At 38.1% G+C, this 22,756-nt stretch overlaps 2 long non-coding RNA genes across 2 annotated transcripts; one reads left to right on the plus strand and one right to left on the minus strand.

Annotated features, from left to right (window-relative positions):
- Window positions 1-3,718: 3,718 nt before the first annotated feature.
- On the minus strand, window positions 3,719-4,663 carry LOC147842780 (uncharacterized). The gene is made up of 2 exons (XR_015498284.1): window positions 4,555-4,663; window positions 3,719-4,212 (listed from the first exon to the last, which is right to left on the minus strand). It is a non-coding gene; the product is annotated as an uncharacterized LOC147842780 (long non-coding RNA).
- A 259-nt stretch (window positions 4,664-4,922) lies between these two features.
- On the plus strand, window positions 4,923-5,597 carry LOC147842781 (uncharacterized). Its single transcript, XR_015498283.2, has 2 exons — window positions 4,923-4,964; window positions 5,305-5,597. It is a non-coding gene; the product is annotated as an uncharacterized LOC147842781 (long non-coding RNA).
- Window positions 5,598-22,756: the final 17,159 nt, after the last annotated feature.

A 22,756-nucleotide genomic window follows, 5' to 3' on the forward strand; every position in this document is an offset into this window, starting at 1 on the left:
AACTGAAATCTGCAGGAAGGTAGATCAGCAAATGAACAGCAAAAAACACAACATAATTATTTTAAAGTTTAAAGTTTTAAATAATTAAAAACTGTGTTAAATCTCAATAAAAAGTTTAAAGTAATTATAAAAAATAAAGTTGGCAACACCGAAAAACCAAAGGATCCAATCTTTTATTGTTATAATTATCTCATGACAACAAACTTTATTATTGTTTCTAATATAAATTCATAGGTGGAAACACTGCTCTGAAAAATACTTAGCAACAAACTCACAACCTGGGACCAGACAGTGGAGCTTTTGTGTGTGGATGGCTATGTGTATCATGTTTTTGTGATTCCCTGTGACGATGTGCACATGTTACCTTACAGAGATGATGGAATTTAATTTTGGCTTAGTTGCCAGAAAGATACATACAACTGTTAGCATCTGTACATTATGGCAGTATGCAATATCCAATAAATACTTAAACAAAAGTAATGTAAGAAGTTATATGAGGAGAGGCTAACTAGCTAACAATGTAGCTTTCAAGTACACAGTTCAAGATAACAACAATATAACTTAAAACACAGCCTTATTTTAGAAACCCTCAAAAACATTTGAACACATTTTACTTACTCATTATAGATTCTTATTTAAAGCCTAAAACATATCAGACTCTACATCTGAATTTATGGACAGAGAATAGAGCGCACTCAGCAGTAAACAAATCAAACACCTGACTCCCTTAAAGGGCCAGCATTTTCTGAAAACTCTTTCTAACACCTTTGTGTTTAGAATAAGACAGACAGCCTGTGGGAGTGTATGGTGATGCCTAAATCATTATTTTCTGCCTTTAAAATGCACGTCTCTATAAATAGCAACATAAACCATCAGAGAATTTATTGGAATTAATTCTTTGCACTACACAATTTCATACAAAGTCTACTCCTTTCACAGTAAAATAATGTGTTAATAAATAATAAATGTTTTCTTTTATTACAGCAAAACACTGGCTATTTTGCAGTTATTTACTGCACAATCTACAGAGTAACAGTGCAGTTATACTAATTAAACACACCTGATCAAACTAAATCTAAAGGTAGTGTGTTGAAGCAGGGCTGGAACTAAATTCTGCTGGGCTGCGGACCTCCAGGATTTTGACATCCTTGGTACATAGCATATTTTCAAAGGAATTGCCTACATTTATCACAATCATGCACATATCATTGAATAAAAACAATAATATACAAACAATATACAAACGTCATCCAAAGCAAAAAAATAAAAAATAAATAAATAATCTGATCCTCATGTTGTTCCAAACCTGTAGTAATAATAATAATAAAAAACAAATAACCTGATTAATATATTTATTTAGGAAAGTCTTTATACTATACTGTTAATGCCATTTTTACCAACTTCATTTGAAGTTTTCCAAACAAATTCATTGAGTCTCTGCAAAAATGTATGTACGTGCTGTTTAACATATTTTTTAAATAACACATTTTTACTAGTTAATTAGCAAAATACTAATATTCAGCTTAAAGTGCAATTTAAAATCTTAACTATTGGCTAAACTAGGCAAATTAAATTAATTATAGAAAAGTAAACAAAGTTATAAAAATGATTGTGATAATTTGGTTGCTCTGTGTGAATATTTTTGCCTTTAAATGCATCTCGTCGATATCTTTACCTTTTAATTAGCTCTGTGACATTGACATTGGTTGACTCCTGATACTCAATGTTAAAAACATAAAAGGAACCAAAGAAAACACAGAGATGGGTGCAGAGAAATTTAGCTTATCATCAATGCATTGTCTCACTTTCTCCTCAATACTGACCATACACATACCAAAACTGAACAATATATATATATATATATATATATATATATATATATATATATATATATATATATATATATATATATATATATATATATATAGCAACATAAAGCAGTACATGGGGTAATAATGGTTGAGCAGTAATTTACCATTTATTATCACAGTAACTATCTGTAATGGGTACATAAAGTAAATTACTGTAATTTATTCTTTGCACTACAAAATTTCATACAAAATCCTGCTCCTTTTACAGTAAAATACTGTTTCCTTTTAATACAGCAAAACACTGGCTATTTTACAGTTATTTACTGCATAATCTACAGTAAGGGTTAACAGTGCAGGACATCATGTGATTGTACCCAATAATTACAGATTTCACTATTTTCCTGTGTCTCCGGGAAGTAAAGTCTATAATGATATTTGTGTAGTCCTTCAATCTACACATATGAAGAAGCTGATGTCAATGTGAAAAACAATGACAAAGATTTGAATGTTTCATGTGAATTTTATGCTTTCACTTTTGAGTGTGCACCATGTTTTATTACCCTCTGCAAATCATCTGTTCTTACAGTCTTTATTTAATATTTAATAGACAATAACCTGAAATGTATACCTAAATATTAATTTCAAAACGTTATATTATTATACCTAACTCAAGAGTTACACATTATACATAATATTTTAAGAAATTGGTAACACTTTACAATAAGGGTGCATTAGTTAACATTAGTTAATGCATTAGTTAACATGAACTAACAATGAATAACGCATTTATTAAGCATTACCTAACCTTTGTTAATGTTAACTAAACATTTATTTATGTGTTAGCTAATGCATTAGTAAACATGATCTAACAGTAATTAGGGACTTTGTTCAGCATTACTTAATCTTTGTTAATGTTTATTTACACATTATCTAATGCATCTCTTTACATGAACAGCTTAATTAGTTCATGTTTACTCACTCATACACTAACGCATTTGTTAATGGATTAGATCACTTGATCTTATAATGAACAACACATAAAGCAATACTGAATCCTTGTTCATGAAAACTTACAATGTTAGTTAATGCGTTAGTTAACATGAACAACATGTTAGCATAATTGGTAAAGCTTTTAATAAGTGCATAGTTCCTGATCAATGTCAGGGACAAAGGAGGACTCTTTTGGAGTGTATTACATCAGAACCTCAGCTTTAACTGTTATTCATGTTTTCTAACACTTTACTAACATGATTTATTATTAACAAAGCATTTATTCATAGAATTATGATCCTTATTGTAAAGTGTACACTATTTCAACATTACCTAATGCTTAACTAGCGTTAATTAACACTTTACTAACTTGATTTATCATTAACAAAGCATTTATTAATAGAATTATGATCCTTATTGTAAAGTGTACACTATTTCAACATTACCTAATGCTTAAGTAACGTTAATTAACACTTTACTAACATGATTTATCATTAACAAAGCATTTATTAATAGAATTATGATCCTTATTGTAAAGTATACACTATTTCAACATTACCTAATGCTTAAGTAACGTTAATTAACACTTTACTAACATGATTTATCATTAACAAAGCATTTATTCATAGAATTATGATCCTTATTGTAAAGTGTACACTATTCCAACATTACCTAATGCTTAACTAGCGTTAATTAACACTTTACTAACATGATTTATCATTAACAAAGCATTTATTAATAGAATTATGATCCTTATTGTAAAGTGTACACTATTTCAACATTACCTAATGCTCAACTAACATTAATTAACACTTTACTAACATGACTTACCACCAAACCAACAATAACTAATGTTATTAACATCTGTGGGTTCATTTTTGATTTTCCTGGATCCCAAAATCACTCAAAACCATGTATCACTTAGACTTTCAAAATCTTTATTACTGTACATTACATAACATATACTGTGCAATAATATAAAAAAAGAAACAAATAAGTAACATAATAATGATAAAAATAAAATATAAAATAAAGTATAAAAAGTGTATATACATATACATATAAAACCTTTTTTTTTTCTTTACAACAATCAATATTTTTTTTTATTAAAAGCAATTTCCCCTCATTTTTCACGGGTTGTATTTTGTGTGCAATGCTCTCATCTGCCATGATATCATCTTGACAATTTTGAGTAAATGCTTAATAATTTCTCTCCCTGTTTATTTTGAATTTCTGTATAGTTCTGCATAGAATAAGAGCTGCAATGGCCAGTTCAGCAATAGCTGCACTCTGCATAATCGTGTTACGGTCCACACCATACTTTCGGAACGCATCTGTCATGTTGCTTCCTTTGTCAAAAATCTCCTTTGTTGCACTTCACCACCTTCCATGGTTGAGTAACTAAAATAAACTTTAGATTACAAAAAAAGTACATTTGTTAACGTTACAGGAATCATAGTTCATGTTAGGTAATGCATTTACAAACATGAACAAACAATGAACATAATTTATCAACCATTTACTAATGTATTAATAAAATCTTACATTTTACTAATGTAAAATATTAAAATGTATTTCTAAAAGATGTGCTGGTCAACATTAACAAACAATGATCAACTGTATTTTCATTAATTATTGTTAATCAATAAATACTTGGTTCATGTTAGTAAACTATAAGTATGACCTAATATTAAGTTCAGCAATATTAAAAAGTGTTACCATTTGGTAAAAAAGTTTGATTAAAGCTACTTACCAGACATTTCTGTAAATTCATCGTTTGGTTTTTCTTTGGTCTTTCTCCCGCTTGAAGGCAAGAGCTCAAATTACTTTCCTCCATTTAACCGCTTGCCATCATCAAGCACAACTTCCGTTACCCGCCAGACTGTTGACGAATTATGGGTAGTGTAGTTTTTTTTAATGGACTACAAAAGTTTGCCAACGAATTCCTAATTCGCAACCACAATAGCAACTTATATACAACCACATCGCTAAAGAGTTATTGACAAATGCGTCTTCTGGAATGAAATAATTCGCGGTAAAACTTTGAATTAATGATCGCGAATTTTACTTCCGGAACCCTTTCACCTGCGCTCGTGCCCGCGAGCCGCGACGACAGCCGGAAGAAACGGAAAACGGAAGTAATAGAATTCAGTGCAACAGCAGGTAAGCAGTGAATTTTAATATTTTAAAACAACAAATAATACTAATTAATTGCATACAGTTAGACATATTTATGTTGCTTTCTGCATGTTGAACGTGAATACATCAACTATTTGTTGTTTGCACAATAAAGATTGATGCATACATGATGAAATCAACTTCCTCCACAAATAAAAGATGAATAATATATAACTTACATGCAAGACATATTACAGAAATAATAAAATTGCATTGTGTGCTTAAAGCACCAAATAATTGTTGATTTGTTGAACACCTTATCTGTATTTAACTTATTTATATTGTATATTTATCTTTGTGTTTATATTGCGTGCATATTTTGCAGTATGGACGTGGAAGACGTGGCACAGAAGAAAATGTGTCTTTGGAAGGCTGGGGGTTGAACACACACACACACACACACACAAAGGATTTTTGCTTGTTCATCAAAGGTCCTGCAATCACCTTATGCCACTTATTAAACAACATTTGCATCCTGGAAGTACCATGAACCTTGGCAATCTTGGCAATAACCACTTTCCCAGTTTTGCAGAGATTAATTATCTTAAAACAAAAAATATGTTTATGTTTTTATAATTGACATAACTATGTAATGTATTAAAGGTTTTGAAAGTCTGAGTGATGCATGGTTTTGAGTATTTTTTGGGTCCAGGAAATGACTGTTAAGGTCAATAATGACTGTTTTAATGAACCCACAGATGTTAATAACATTAGTTATTGTTGGTTTGGTGGTAAGTCATGTTAGTAAAGTGTTAATTAACGTTACTTAAGCATTAGGTAATGTTGAAATAGTGTACACTTTACAATAAGGATCATAATTCTATTAATAAATGCTTTGTTAATGATAAATCATGTTAGTAAAGTGTTAATTAACGCTAGTTAAGCATTAGGTAATGTTGGAATAGTGTACACTTTACAATAAGGATCATAATTCTATTAATAAATGCATTGTTAATGATAAATCATGTTAGTAAAGTGTTAATTAACGTTACTTAAGCATTAGGTAATGTTGAAATAGTGTACACTTTACAATAAGGATCATAATTCTATGAATAAATGCTTTGTTAATAATAAATCATGTTAGTAAAGTGTTAGCAAACATGAATAACAGTTAAAGCTGAGGTTCTGATGTAATACACTCCAAAAGAGTCCTCCTTTGTCCCTGACATTGATCAGGAACTATGCACTTATTAAAAGCTTTACCAATTATGCTAACATGTTGTTCATGTTAACTAACGCATTAACTAACATTGTAAGTTTTCATGAACAAGGATTCAGTATTGCTTTATGTGTTGTTCATTATAAGATCAAGTGATCTAATCCATTAACAAATGCGTTAGTGTATGAGTGAGTAAACATGAACTAATTAAGCTGTTCATGTAAAGAGATGCATTAGATAATGTGTAAATAAACATTAACAAAGATTAAGTAATGCTGAACAAAGTCCCTAATTACTGTTAAATCATGTTTACTAATGCATTAGCTAACACATAAATAAATGTTTAGTTAACATTAACAAAGGTTAGGTAATGCTTAATAAATGCGTTATTCATTGTTAGTTCATGTTAACTAATGCATTAACTAATGTTAACTAATGCACCCTTATTGTAAAGTGTTACCAAGAAATTTAAACAATTTCATTTTGAAATTTAAACAAATTTTGGACTGACTAGTAATTTATTTATCATTTTGAAATTAAAGGTGTACTAAATAAATGCAGACACTTGCATTTTTTAAATTCTATTTTATGCATTGATGAAGACACAATGGCACCACACAACTTAGTGGCCATCTAGCAGCAGCAGTGTGCCGTTCTGTCCTCAGACTAAAGAACTAGGTATAGACCAATTGGTTTAAAGATTATTCAGATGATTATTAAACTGCTTTTTAAGTTAATTGAGATAGATGCATGGTAAAAAATAACTATGGTCAGTCATTGGGAGATTTTACTGCTCTTACAATTTCTGTTGTTTCTTGTTTTCATTACTTTTCAGTTTAATCGTGGCCGCTTTTGTACTACTTGGCAGAGAAGAAAAGGATGGGTTTTTGGGATGATGGAGGTTAAAGGAGATCGCCGCCTACCAGTCTTAAAGATGGTAAAGGACCGTTCCAGGACCACACTGGTGCCCATCATCACAAGGCACATCAGAAGGGGGTCAACTGTTTACAGTGACAATTGGAGGGCATATCTGAATGCATTAAAACCTTTAGGATACAGACACCTAACTGTTAATCACAGTGAAAATTTTGTTGATCCCCAAACTGGCTGTCACACACAACATATTGAAAGGGCTTGGCTTGCCATCAAGGCACAGGTATCAAGATTAAGGGGTAACAAGACTACAAAACTATTGAGAGAACATTTGAAATTCATTCAGTGGCACTACTGGCTGGGAAGGCGAAATAGTAAAGGTGCCTTAGCACGGCTGATCCATGACATTAGAAAAGCATACCGGGTTCATTGGAAATATATATGCCATTTTTTTCTCTTTTATTTGCTGTTTATACTGTGACATTTCTTCAGATTCTAAAATTTCCTGATAATACAAACAATTAACTTGTTTTAATACATTCATAGCTTACTCAAAATACTTGTGTAAAATACTATGTTGCAGAGTAAAAATCAAATATGAATGTGACAGTTTTGATTTAATAGATCCTGGGATATTATTTACAGCACTGATTGTTTTCTTTATTGCTCTTTTAAATTTTTCTTTTGTGATTGCTGGCACTCTGTTGAACAATCTGACTTTACAGTCACAATGTAAATTACAATATTCTGTTACTTTGCTAGAACATTGAAACTGCAATGCAATAAAGTTACACTTTATAAAGTTACATATTAAATATACTATTCCTTTGGATTCACCATGCATTTTCCTTTGTTACAGTTATATGAGGACATGAAAGGACAGTTCATGAGAAGTTACCATGTCAGTACATTGTTAATGTGTTCGATTTGGATTTATATTACACAGTTTGTGCCCATTTTGCTAGTACACTTTAAAAAAAAAGTTACACTTTATTTACATACAGTAAGTACACTTTGGGTGGACGGTTTCTGAGGAGTTTCTATGTAGGTACACTGTTGTTAAGCAGTTGCATGGAGGATTATGTTTTATATATTACATAGTAATTTGTGACAAATTTACACTTTATATTGAGTGGACAGTTCCTGTGAAGTTACCATGTAAGTACACTGTTAATAAAGTGTTGCACAGAGGATATTTTACAACTTACAGAGTATTTTGTGACTATTTTACACTTTATATTGAGTGGACAGTTTCTTTGGGGTTACCATGTAAGTACACTGTTAATAAAGTGTTGCACAGAGGGTATTTTACAAGTTACAGAGTATTTTGTGACTATTTTACACTTTATATTGAGTGGACAGTTCCTGTGGAGTTACCATGTAAGTACACTGGTATCACAAGGTGAGACCTTCTAATGAAGCTTTATTTCTGTCATACAATGTTCACAAGTACATGGTATGCAAACAGTTGTGGAAGTGAGAAAACACCTGCAAGTACATACTGTTGATACACATTGCACTTACATAATTCTTGTTACAGATGTGTACTTTCTTAGTGTTGTTACCAACGTCCTGTTACACATTTGTACTTACACATACTATTCAGTGGGCTGTTACATGTATGTAGTTACACCAATATTACACAAGTAATTACTATGTATCAGTGTGTACAAACACTGTAGTTACATACTACTTACACATCTAGTTACCATGTAAGTTCACAGGTATAAGGGACAATATAAAGTGGGACCGAAAACACAAACTATACTGTTCAATTCAAGCTCGCCACACTCACGTCTGTCTTACCAGTAAACAAATAACAGGTAGGCAGAAGTGAGCTCACTGAGGACTAACTCCTTGCCGTGTGCCCAGCCACCTGTCACCCCATCACTAACATGGATGAAGACAGGGCACTTTCCTCAACAGGACGGACATGCGGAGGCCACGCAGGATGATGTCAACCAACAAACGTCAGCACATCCTGTATGACTACAACGGTGCCCTCGCTAAAGACTCTTTAGACTGCGAGTCCCACTGACCTTCACATGGAAATATCCAACTCCATGCTGGGAAAAGGACATCGGGCTATGCAACAAAACCTGCTCGGCACCCATCTGGCCCGTCCTCAAGCCCAGGGTCAAAGGGTGCCTGACCATAGAAAGCTAAATCAGCAAATGCCATTGTCACGAGGGCCAATGACACCACTGGAACAGGAAGTGCCCAGGACTCAAGGACCAACCATCTACTCAACGCTTGATGTTGTCCCCGCCTTGACACTTGTTACACCTTAAGCCACAAATCCACACTGGGTAACAGCATAGCTGTTTACCAAGACTGTACAACTGACAGCATTCCAGCAACGCCGTAGAGGAGGAACCCCAGCCACCTCTGCCAACCTGTCATTCAAGTACTCCCAAGTACTGGAATGAGAATGCGTGCCAAGGTATGCCCACAACCTGTGTCGATGGATGCTCCCACAACCACCGCAGTATGCAGAAATGGCAGCCACCATTGTAACCCTTCAAAGCACAGCAGCCCATGACATCAGAGTGCAGTTAGCTGCACAGACTCCAACTTGCTAGACTCTGTTTCACATTCCACCTCCCAGGGTGGAAACAAAAGGCTTCAGAACTGCCCACCACAAGCCTGTGAAACATCAACACTTTTTCTTTTTCCCCAAGTAGGCGACCACAACACTGACAACTGCAACATGGTCGTCTACAGAAAAAAGATAAGAACAGTTCAAACTTTCAGGCACTGACAAGGACCTGAACGACTGGACCGATGCCCTTACCAAGAAGGTGCATCACACGGTGGACCATGGTCACCACCCAACCAAAACCCCGAGATCTGGCAGCTGTAACCGGCAGCCAACAACCCTGCCTAGCCTAGCTGCCACATCCAATCTCACTAGCCCGACAAATGTCGACAAACGACATTGCGAACACGTAGGCGTCTGACTCCTTGTGTCAGACCAGTTTTATTTTTACTTTTTACTTTGTCTCTTGTTTTGTTTGTTTTCCACCACTCACCCCACCTACCACCCGATCCTTCTGTCTGACCTCAGCTTCAACGCAGATGTCACTCAACACCTCCTACATCTTAAAAAACAGGTGCGTGTGAATCCTTTTTGGGTTGTCCCTGAAGACCCCACGACACCACAGTTCGTGCTGCCTCAGAGCCAGAGGGGGGTAATGCTAATGTACTTACCCTGCACACAGCAAAACATGCCCAGGGCGCTGATTCACCGAGCACCACAGCAACACAGAGGAACCATCCTCTCATGATCAGACACCCAGATGGATCGGGCGGGACACTTTCATTGGCTCACAAGGAGCAACAATTTTTTTTTCTGTGTGTTTCTCTCTCCTTCGCTTTCTCTTCCCCTTAAACTCATATGCCAGTACAACAAGTGGGTAGAGTGTCTCTCAGCACCAACGACACAGCCCAGACCATGGCATATCTTCTGATGATGTAAACAACTTGGACAAAGGCACCCCCCCCTGCACTACCAACATCACACAGGAAGGGCAAAGACTCCTGGTTGTATACGCTCAGCTGCATAGCAGCCAACCCTCAAACCTACGTATCACAACCAGAGTAACAAACACTAGACCACAAGCCAGGAAAGGGGGTAAAGACCCTGCAAACTGTGTCACAGTGGAATGCCAAGCCAAGCACAGTCATCACAGACATAACCTACTCTCTCCCCTGTTCCCCCTCTCTCTCTCTTCCTTTTCTACACAGGATACAGCCACGATCCTGTACCTCAGTCTTGCCAGAAGACCACTGCAACCTCACAACTATACTCCTCTATCACTCATCTCTGGAAAACTGCGGAACAACTACCACTCCGTGCCTCCCAACAACAGGGAAGCACACATTAACAAGGGCTTCGCCATTCAATAAGAGGCAAGCACCAGTGGACAAGTGCACCCCTGACCTCCCCCTCAAAGCTTTCCTGCGTGAAACCAGGAAGGGGGGAAAGAGCATGAAGAAACCAGGTCAACACTGCTTGAGTCTAAGCCACGACTCGTCGACCCAGCAACGGAGGTTGAAGGAAACTCACCTCCAACCCATCCTGTACGTCAAGTTAGATCTCAACCAACGAGGTTTTCTCCGAACCTCCTTCGTTGCGAAGGGGGGGATGTGTAGCGTACAGTCCGAAGATAAAATTACTTATTGATTTTAGTATTTGATATTTACTATTTGATTTGAGTATTTCGCATGGGTTTTACGACTCCTGGCTCCAAGAAGTCTGGATTTTCGTGACAGCTTAAGTTGTTCAGGGGGACTGGAGAGATAAGCAGGAAAACTTCAAAGACATTCCTGCCCAAATACACACACACACACACACACCCCACGAGGCTGTTCCGACAGAAAGAAAATGAACTCATCAAATCCTGAACCAGCACAAAACCAATGTGTTATGTTTTGTAAACTTTGTATCTCATTTCTGACTTTTCTTACCTGTGTAACCTCTCTTATAACCTGTATGCATGTTCCCTTTAGGCCTTTGTAAAGCATAAATATTGTAAGGATATAAAAAATTATGTTGATGTACTTTAAACCCCCCATGTTTGGTACCGATGGGTTTCTGCTGACATCTTACAACACATGATGCATAGAGCAAGACCATAACTCGCATTGCTTTATTCATTAAAGCCCTGTATTAAATGCCTGTCCGCATGCTTTAGGCGGACACTCAAATTTGCATACGAGCAGCCTCGAGACAAAGGAAGGGTTCCCGCTCGAACTTTGTACTGAAACCATTGGTCAGAATGCTGAACGGGTTGTCACGTGACCCGCAGGTATAACCAGACCTTTTGCCATACATCTGGGCAGAAAGAGAAGGTCCAAAAGAAAAAGAACATCAAAGAGGTGGCCTTCGGGCCACGCGGTTTTCCTACGCTGCATGGACTTTCCTGCCACGTTTTGTTTATTTTTCCGGCAAAGTAAACTCAGTTTAAAGTTTGCGTCCAAACTGCATTACAAACTCAACGCATCAAGAAGGACATCAAAGGAGTTTTCATCACGACGGAAGAGAGACTCGCATAAGAGGGACCTCCCAACATGAAAGTCCAGGTGATTTTAGTTATGCGATTAAGCTGTGCCCCTTTTATCAAAAAAGGTGTTTTTGTTTGGATAATCTTGGTGGTCCTTAATGGTGCGTGTGGAACTGAAAGTTTTGTCACTCTTTTACCTGAAATCTCTATTTCCTCGCTTTACTATTTCTCTTTGTTGTTACAAGTTCTATAGACCCGATATCTCCACGTGGTTTACCTTTGTTCTGTGTTTAATGTATGTTTGTGCGTATGTTTGTTCGTTACGTCTGACTAGTCAATAAATACCATTATAATCAAATGAATTGTATTGTTTGCCTCACGAGAAAATGTCACTGAAATACAGATTCACCTGCCTAGCTATTATAAGTTGTTTAAAACTTTTGAATGATTAATCTACTTCACAAGAAGTAGCAATTAAATTCCCTTTTTCTAAATAAATAGATTATTACCGTGTCCGCTCGGAAGAGCGGCGGCTCTGCTTGTGTTTGTTTGGTCAAATTAACAATAAATTGATCTGGAATATTAATGATTAATAATAATTCGTTATTGTTGATAATTAATATTCATAATCTGGGAGTCCGCTCGGTCGCGCGAGCATGATCATATACAATCATATGCTTGTTTGACCAAACTGACTGAAGCTTAAGCCGGAATATTAATAATTAAGAATAAACCGTTATTGTTGATTATTAATATTCATGAAATGAGCTAATTTCATGTTACACGCGCAAGTGATATGTTAACAGTGAAATTGTGCTCAATTAAGAAATCCCATCCTATTATTACAGGGTAAGTGGCAGTGCGTACATTGGAGTATTGTATTGGAGCTGTCACAGATCCAAGTATGTCTGTGATGGCCAGTGTGGTGGCCACACATTGAGAGTGAGGCATGCACGCAAACATACATACACAAACATACACACACACATACACACACACACACACACACACACTCACCCACATACACCCACATACACACATGCTATACATATTCATTTAAGATTATTTATTGGTCACAATAATTTCAGTTATTGTGTTTATACATTTCGTTTCTTTCATATGTGAGTTTAATAAGACACATACACTTTCGGTTTCGGTTACCTTTCTTTATTATTCACAGTACATTTTTTACTATTTTGGGTGCACACAAAATCAGTTATCTGTACTGTATGTTTTGTTAATTTAGTTTTCCTTTGAGTTTAAGTTACCATGCTGCAGTGCCGACGAGGAACAGTTTCCGGGTGTGGTCCGCCCAACTAAAGGTCCGACGTGCTGCAAGATGCAGTCTTTTGGTTTTGCCTGCCAATACCATTGGCTTAATGGTTTGGAGGGAGAGCTCATGTTTAGTTTAGGTTCAATAATGATTTGCAATGTTTGTTTATTCAGATTTATATTTAGTTTTGCCTTATTTAGAATTTATTTAACTTTATATTTAGATTTGTATTTAGATGTTTGGCTTAGTTTATTGTATTTGTAAATTGTATGTTTTTGTCTTCCCCTTCTTGTTTAATGTGGACTAGTCCCTGTTCTATAAATGTGTTGTCTTGTCATTTCATGGAGTTCTGTTTTTGGTTTAGACATGATTTGTTTGGTTTGAACTCAGTTTGTTTTCCTTGTTTAGTTTATTGTTCTTTCAATTTATTTAATAAATTTATTTTTGAACTTTTTGTGAACCTTTTTGACTTTACTAAAAATAATTATTTTTGAAATCTTCTTTTTTGTATGCCCCTTACTGTATGTGCTGGCTCGGTCCCTCACAAGTGGTGTCAGAAGTGGGATCTGCCAGTAGGGGGCATAGTTTTTTTTTTTTTCTTTGGTGAACTTTCTGGGCCATGAACCGAGGAGGACGAAGAGGAGCCCCAAAGGAATTCAGTGGAGGGTTTCAGTGGAGCAACTGGATGAAGTTGCACAAGAGCTGGGGGATGAAGAATTACAGGAGGTGAGAGAATTTGATGTGGAGACTGAATGCACTGAACCAACAATAGCTGACTTGACATGCTTGTTGAGAGCTCACATGGCAAAAATGGAGGCTCAGGAAGCACAAAGGATGGCAGAGCTGGCTCAGCAGGAACGCCAATTCAAAGCTCTCCATCATCAGTTTGGGCTGTTGCAGCTGGAGGTGCAGGCTCGCACAACTCCTGTTCCAAATACTTTGGTAACACCTCAAGATGATTTGGATCACCCAGATGAGGGTGCTGGTCCAAGTAGGCCATTATCTCAGTCAAGTACCTGTCGGAGAGAGGGAGCTGAAACCTGTGATACAGGTCAGTGCCAACTCAAAGAGCCTAAATTGGAAAAGTTGTCTGATGGTGATGATATTGAGCATTTCCTAATTACTTTTGAGAGAATGGCTGCAGTTTGCCGATGGCCAAAGGAGGAGTGGGTATTTCATCTGATTCCCCTTCTGATGGGTAAGGCCCGGGCTGCTAATGTTCACATGGATGTTGGATGAATCTCTGAATTATGATGAACTTAAATCTGCAGTATTAAGGAAATGTGACATCAGTCAAGAAACCTACAGGCAGAGGTTTCGGTCTCTTGAAGTTGAACACCTTGAAAGCCCTAAAGAACTATATGTGAGGTTAAAAGAACTGTATGGGAAATGGATGCAGCCAAAAAGTCTATTGAAGAAATAGGTGAAGTGATCATTCTTGAACAATACTTGAGAATGTTGTCTCCAGAGCTACAGGTGTGGGTACAAGAACATGATCCACAGTCTGCTTCACAAGCGGCAACACTAGCAGATGTGTTTGTGGCAGCACGTCAGAGAAATCAGTCCTGGTGGTGGAAATCCAGCCGAGATGACCGGAGAGCAAATGCCTCCAGGTTGGTGTAGCGAAGGAGGGCTGGAGAAATGCTCTTCATGTGTACCAAATCTGATCACTCCCGGTATCAACCAAAGCAATCATTTCCTTTCCATTAATCTCAACAGTGGTGCTTGCTGGTGAGCGTTCAGCTTTAGGGGCTGGCTTTGCAAGATGCCTGGGCACATAACACAGGTGAGTATTCTTGATTACATTTCTAGGGCACATGGGCTTGGTATGACCTTTTTGATTACATAGGTAACATATTGGCATATTGTCCGCTGTGTGCATGGTGACGAAAAGCTACTATCCACCACAGAGGTTTATCTGAAGATGAGAGGTCAGACTTACTTCTTGGAGGTCGGTGTAGCTGACAACCTACCTTTCCCTGTGGTCTTGGGGCATGACCTGCCAGTACTGTGGGACTTATTGCAGCCACCATCCACCTGTAACATGGTTGTTACTCGAGCCCAGAGCCATAAGAGAGACGAAAGTAAAGAGTTGCTTGCTACTCTACCATTCTTTGATGCAGAAACCTAGGAAATCCAGACGACAGAAACGGTAAGAAAAAATTCAATATAATGCTTCTGTAATGCCTGTTGAAAAATTTGCTGACTTCTCACCTGAGTTTAAGCTGCCGGTCAACATTGTGCAGATGCAACAAGAGGATGCCAGTCTTGTTCCTTATCTGGAGAGAGCAAAGCAGGAGGATGGAAAAACTGTTGATGTAGACACAAAGGAAAGATTTTGTATGTAACAGGGTCTACTATATCGTCAGATGGGACAAGTGACACAACTGGTGGTACCACAGTGTGTCCGTGAAGTTATCCTTACTCTGGGTCACTCGATTCCTTGGGCTGGCCACCTGGGGAAACGTAAAACCATCGCCCGGATCAGAAAACACTTCTATTGGCCTGGATTGAACTCAGAAGTAGCCCAGTACTGTAAAACCTGCCCTGAATGTCAAAAAGTGTCCTCTGACTGCTCAAGGCGGGTCCCTCTCCAACCGCTGCTACTCATAGGCACTCCATTCGAAAGACTGGGAATGGACATAGTTGGACCAGTGTAGAAAAGTCGTTCGGGTAACCGATTTATGCTTGTAGTGACTGACTATGCCACTAGGTATCCTGAAGTGTTTCCCTTAAGGTTAGTTAAGGCCAAGTACGTGGCTACCTGTCTAGTGCAACTGTTCTCCAGAGTTGGCTTTCCAAGTGAAATTCTAACAGATCAAGGGACTAATTTTATGTCAAATCTTCTGAAGCAGGTCTATAGGTTGCTGGGCATCAAGAGTTTGAGAACCACCCCTTATCATCCCCAGACAGATGGGTTAACCGAAAGATTTAACCAGACGTTAAAGCAGATGCTACGCAAGTTTGTTGGCGAGTCTGGCACTGATTGGGATCAATGGCTCCCATATCTTCTGTTTGCCTACAGGGAAGTGCCACAAGCCTCCACTGGATTTTCCCCGTTTGAGTTGCTTTATGGTCATGAAGTCAAAGGTCTCTTAGCATTACTCCGAGAAGTTTGGGAGGGAAACCCACAGCGAAATGATGAAACTTATGTGGCATCCTATGTGATTCAGATGAGGGAACGTTTGCAAAAGATGTCTGCACTAGCTCAGTCTCATTTGGCAGAGGCTCAAGCACGCCAGAAAACCTGGTATGATCAATCCGCTCGGGAGCGGCAGTTTAAGCCCGGTCAGAAGGTACTCATGATGTTGCCCAGTCATGAAAGTAAGCTGCTTGCAAAATGGCAGGGGCCGTATGAAATTAAAAGGAAACTAGGTCCTACCACCTATGAAGTTGCTCTATCTGACCATGCTCATTCTACACATACTCTGCAAATAAATCTGCTTAAGGAATGGTTTCCTCATCCTCCTGAATCTAGCCACAGCTTGATGATCCGGCAAGTCAAAGAAGAGGATGATTCTGAAGTATTTCTGCCTCAGTCAGCTCTAGGAGATGTGGATCTGAGTCACCTGTCCCCACAGCAATAGCATGAGGTGAGAGAAATTAGTTTACCAGAAGTCTTCTCAGAATACCCTGGCTTTACCACCTAGATTGAACATAATATTGAGTTGAAACCCGATGCTGTAGTTCGAGGAATGACTTACAGGGTCCCTGAACGTCTCCAAGAAGAGCTGAAAGAGAAGGTGGATCTGATGCTGGGGATTATAGAACCCTCTAAAAGCGAGTGGTGCCACCCTGTGGTCCTTGTTCCAAAAAAGGATGGGTCTATAAGGTTTTGTATAGACTTCCGTTACCTAAACTCCGTGACCAAGTTTGATGCTTACCCTACTCCACGAATCAGTGATCTCACTGATCGACTGGGCACCTCAAAGTTTCTAACCACCATTGATCTTGCAAAAAGATTCCATTGACTACACAGTCCAGAGAACTCACTGCGTTTAAAACACCCTGGGGCCTATTCCATTTTAAGGTTCTAGCCTTTGGACTGCATGGGGCACCGGCCAGCTTCCAAAGACTAATGGACCAGGTACTGCGAGGACTACCATTTACAGCTGCTTATCTGGATGATATTGTGGTGTACAGTGACACATGGCAGCAACATCTGCAGCATCTCCAGGAAGTTCTGCAACGCCTTCAGGCAGCCGGCCTGACAGTTAACCCCCAAAAGTGTACCATTGCAAAGGCAGAGACCGAGTACTTGGGGTTTGTTATCGGTAAAAGGGTGCTCCGACCCCAGGTGGAGAAGGTACGGGCCATTGAAAAGTGTCCACAGCCACAAACTCGTAAGGAGTTAAGGTCCTTTTTGGGTATGGCTGGTTTCTATCACAGATTTATTCCCAACTTTTCTGGCCGGGCTGCAGTATTGACTGACATGGTTGGTTTAAGGAGTCCCAATCAACTGAAGTGGACCCAAGTAACTGTTGCAGCTTTCCAAGATTTCAGAAAGGCCTTGAGTAAAGATTCTGTCTTGCATAACCCTGATTTCCACCAACCCTTTGTTTTGCAAACTGATGCTTTAGATCGAGGCCTGGGAGCTGTATGGCTGCAGGGCAGCCCTGACACTCGACGCCCAGTGGCCTTCTTGAGTCGAAAGCTCTTCCCCAGGGAAGTTCGCTATTCCATTGTGGAAAAGGAATGCTTGGCTGTGAAGTGGGCATTGGACTCTTTGACGTATTATCTGCTAGGCCCGGAGTTCATACTGGAGACTGATCATAAAGCTCTACAATGGCTTCAAGAAATGAAAGATACCAACAGTCGTATTACCCGCTGGTACCTGGCCATGCAGCCCTTCCGGTTTATTATCAGACATGTCCCTTGCAAAGAAAACCTTATGGCTGACTACTTGTCCCGATGTGCCAGTGACATTCCCGAAGGGAGGGAGTATGTGATGGCCAGTGTGGTGGCCACACATTGAGAGTGAGGTAATCACGCACACATACATACACAAACATACACACACACATACACACATACACACACACACATACACCCACATACACACATGCTATACATATTCATTTAAGATTATTTATTGGTCACAATAATTTCAGTTATTGTGTTTATACATTTCGTTTCTTTCATATGTGAGTTTAATAAGACACAGTGATATGGTTTGCGGTCACTGTGTTAGTTGGTGGTTGCTGGTTCAACATCACGGGCATAACAACTGAAGGGTTAGCAACACTGATGGCCAGCTGAGCATGTTCGCACCGAGTGGCAATTTTTAAAGCATTTTCTAAAGTCACAGCGCCATGCTCATGAATTTTAAGTTGAAGCGAGGGGTCTAAACCAGTCACAAAACGCCGAAAAATTTCACAATTTCGTGCTACTGCATCATATTGTGGAAATGCTTCAGTCACTAAATTTGTGAGCTCAGCAGCATAAACTTCAAGAGGTTCTTGTGGTTTACGTGGACGTGCATTCAAAAATAAAAACTCTGAAAAGTAGCCAAAAATGTTGTACGGCCAAAAACAGTGGTCAAACTGGCTTTAGCTAAAGCATAATCAGCTTTAACATCAGATGAGAAAGACTGCCAATAAGCAAAAGCAGGACCAATAAGCTTAACAGGAAGAAGTTTGGCCTTATCCAGTGGTACAGCTGAGCCATAAAGAGCTACTTCAAACCTCTGTATCTATGTGCTAAATGGTTATGTCCCATCACCAAAAAAAAGAATGAGGAAAATCAATTTTAAATGGCAGGTGTGTGTTTGCTGCATCCCCCAGATGCCTGTCTCCTCGTGCAGCAGCTGCGTCAAGCTGTTCGTCCGGCATTTTGTTGAAAAAGAAAAAAAATTACGCACGTAATCCAAACTTGTAAACAAAAAGAGCACATAAAAAAATACACAGAAAATGTATCAACGTCTCTGCAGGTCAAAGTGGCGACGCTCCCCTCGTTTAATATGAGAATAGTGTCCCAGCAAAAGAAGCCAACCACAGCTGCCACCAGTGTAACGCGCGTTGGTGCTTAGATATAAACTTTCCAGTTCTCACCACACGCCGTCTCGTGGGTTCTATGGCTTAGTTGCAAGGAGGACACATAGAGCTCAATCGGCAGGTATTAACCCTTGATTTATTAAACATACAGGGTGAACATCATTAGTCAGCCATTACAGATTACCTCGTACGGTTTCTCTCTCTCTCCGTCTCCTTTCTCTCCGTCTCGCGCGCGCGCACAGTCTCACTTACAGGTCTCTGATCCCGCGATACTATTTCCAAACTTATTTAAAGGTACAGAACATTAGTTTCACTTTAAATTTCACTCCCTACACCTGTATAAATGTGGGGTTGCCACAGCGGAACAAACCCCCAACTTATCCAGCACATTTTTACACAGAGGATGCCCTTCCAGCCGCAACCCATCTCTGGGAAACATCCACACACACATTCACACACACACTCATACACTATGGACAATTTAGCCTACCCAATTCACCTACTGCATGTCTTTGGACTGTGGGGGAAACCGGAGAACCCAGAAGAAACCCACGCGAACGCAGGGAGAACATGCAAACTCCACGCAGAAATGCCTACTGAGCCGAAGATCGAACCAGAGATCCTGACCTCCTTGCTGTGAGGTGACAGCACTACCTATTGCGCCACTGTCACCTTAAATATAAATTATATATAATTAAATATATTATTTAAAAATATTAATTATATATATATATATATATATATATATATATATATATATATATATATATATATATATAGATAGATAGATAGATAGATATATATATATATATATAAATACAAACACACACACACAAACACATATAATGCTATTGCAGCCCCAATTTGTTTACCAACATCTTCAAAAACAACTTGAAATAAAATCATCCTGGTTTGAAACGACTTGAATGCTATGGTAAATTTTCAGCTTTATTTAATTTTATATGGTTTATATGGAAATATGGCATAATTTTTAATGACCTTTTAATGAACTGTATGCTTAGCCAAAGTAATTGATTATGAAACCAAAGACTGTTAAAAACACCCAAAAATATTTCAAACTAGGGGAGGAACGCCTGCTTTAGATGGATTAAAGAGTACGGGCCGCCTGTCATTACACTGGTTCGGTTCAGCACTGCGTGACATTGAATCAGATTGAACTGTTTGCTTAGGAATTATTTTATCACATGTTTACAAGCTCATAAAATGCATGTGACCGGGTAGTATAATTAAATTGTAATGAACCATAATGTTGTGTCTTACATTAGTATACAAAAGGAATTGGTTTTAGGTGGTTTCGACTCCTTATCATTCATTCATTCAAGGGAACCGATTCATAGAATCGATTCGACCGCAAACAAAACAGCGTCACCAGGTAACGCCTGCATTTTGAATTCTACCCGTCGTCATCTCATCTCACCCAACGGCTTCATCATCGGTAAGTGTTAATGTGTCAAATTCTTTCAGTAATATGATGATGTTTATATCTATATTTATGTATAGTGCATGTCTTTTAGCAGAATTATTGAAGTAACTTGGTTCTTATGTCACGTTACTCGTGAACAGACTGTTTTAATGCGCCATTTTAAACCGCAAATTAACAGACGGTGTTGTAGTGCTTGTGGGATAATGTTATTGAGTTATTTTAAGCATAGCTCCTGTTAACTTTTACTAACTTCGTGTTAACTGAATTTTCTATTTCAGCACAACACTGAAGTGAGTGTTTGCAGTCGAGTCTGACCGTGAGGAGTAAAGTTAAGATAAGCTGGGCTTCACGAGTCAATAGCCCCTTTCACGCATAAAGATCTTTCCAGAAAATTACCGTCAATTTTCCGGAAAGGTTGTATGTGTGAACAGGTCCTTTTTGAAAATACCGGTAAATTCGTTCTGGCTATTTTTCGAAAAGAGAAGTTGTAACATTACCGGCAATTTACCGGAATGCTGCGCTGTGTGAATGCAGAAGGAAGATTGCCGGAATAAGCGCGTCCACGTCTAGAACGTGCTGACGTGAGACGTCTGCTTTAGCCAATCACAACAGTCAGACGCATTTACGTCCGCGCGGTTTATGAGAATAAAAGCCTTTGAATATTTTTCCAGACACATTTAGCTGCTAGAAGTTGGTCAAATCACGTTTATATGTTCTTCTTAATGCCAACTGTGTAAATAATTATCGATAAGATGCTTATGATAAGCCGCTGTTTGTTTACTTTCAAGCTTTGCGTGTACCTGTGAAACAGCCTGTGGGCGCCAGCACACGCACATATTATGAACATCTCGACATGCGAAAGTGATCCTGCGAAAGTTGTTCAACATTACATTTAGTCAAATGTTTACAAATACAAGCGCAGCCGTTTAAAGCTCATTTGTGGTGAATGATGTCAGAATTTACCGGTGTTTTGTAATGGATGTGTGAACGCTCTTTTCCGGAAAATTTCCGTAAAGTCCTCGCCTGTGTGAACAGCACTTTTTTGAATATACCGGTAAAGTCTTTCCGGAAATTTTCCAGATATTTACCGGTATCACTGTGTGAAAGGGGCTAATATGACCATCAATATCAACCAATAAAATGTTGTCATAGATTATGGCAAATGTTAAGTAAATAACCACATAATAGTGGCCAATTCAAAATACAGCAAATACTTATTTGTAATTTAAACATTAACATTTGAATGTTGAATGTCGATTTTTTGTATTGGCAGTGGTGTTTATTACAGTACCAATTACTTGACAATTTGTTTATTTTCAAACATTAACATTTTTAGATGTTAACCTGGCCAGTTACACGCAGGATATATTGATTAGAAAGGTTATATTTATTGGCCAGATGTTCATTAACGCTGTACTATGATACTAGGTTTGTTAACTTTAAGTTAGTTAATTAAACGAAACTCGTGATGAAAGATGTTATTAAATGGAGCTGATAATATAATTCAGTTGTATTTTTTAAGTTAACAATAGTATAATAAATATTAATATTCTTTTCCTCACTGGTCATTTTATTGCATTACTAATATGTACTAATGAGAACGTATTGTATAGTGTCACTAATTGCAATTCAGGTGTACCTGATTGTTAAAGCTGGCGTGTGTGGTAAGTGTACATTTTGAGTACACAAATATAACCTAAAATCATGATCACAATCTAAACCAACAAATATACATATCGCCTATTCTAAGAGAAATTGATGGGGGCAAGGGATGATTTATGCAAAAATTTCAACTCCATAGAGATTCAGTGGTACCATAGATTTAGACTGTTAAATGTTGAGTCTTATACCAGTCTTTTTTTTTATATTTATGTTTTTGCAGCCATGCGCCATGGCCACTGATGTTGAAAAACTGATGCTACCAATCACCCATCACTTGATTGTTCAAGGTAATGTTGATGTCTTACTCATTTTGATTAGATTTTTAAATGTTAAGTTGTTCACGGGTTTGTTTTGAGCAGTTTCATTT

Source organism: Danio rerio, chromosome 8 (genome assembly GCF_052040795.2).
Source record: "Danio rerio strain M-AB ecotype USA chromosome 8, GRCz13ab, whole genome shotgun sequence".
NCBI lineage: Eukaryota > Metazoa > Chordata > Actinopteri > Cypriniformes > Danionidae > Danio > Danio rerio.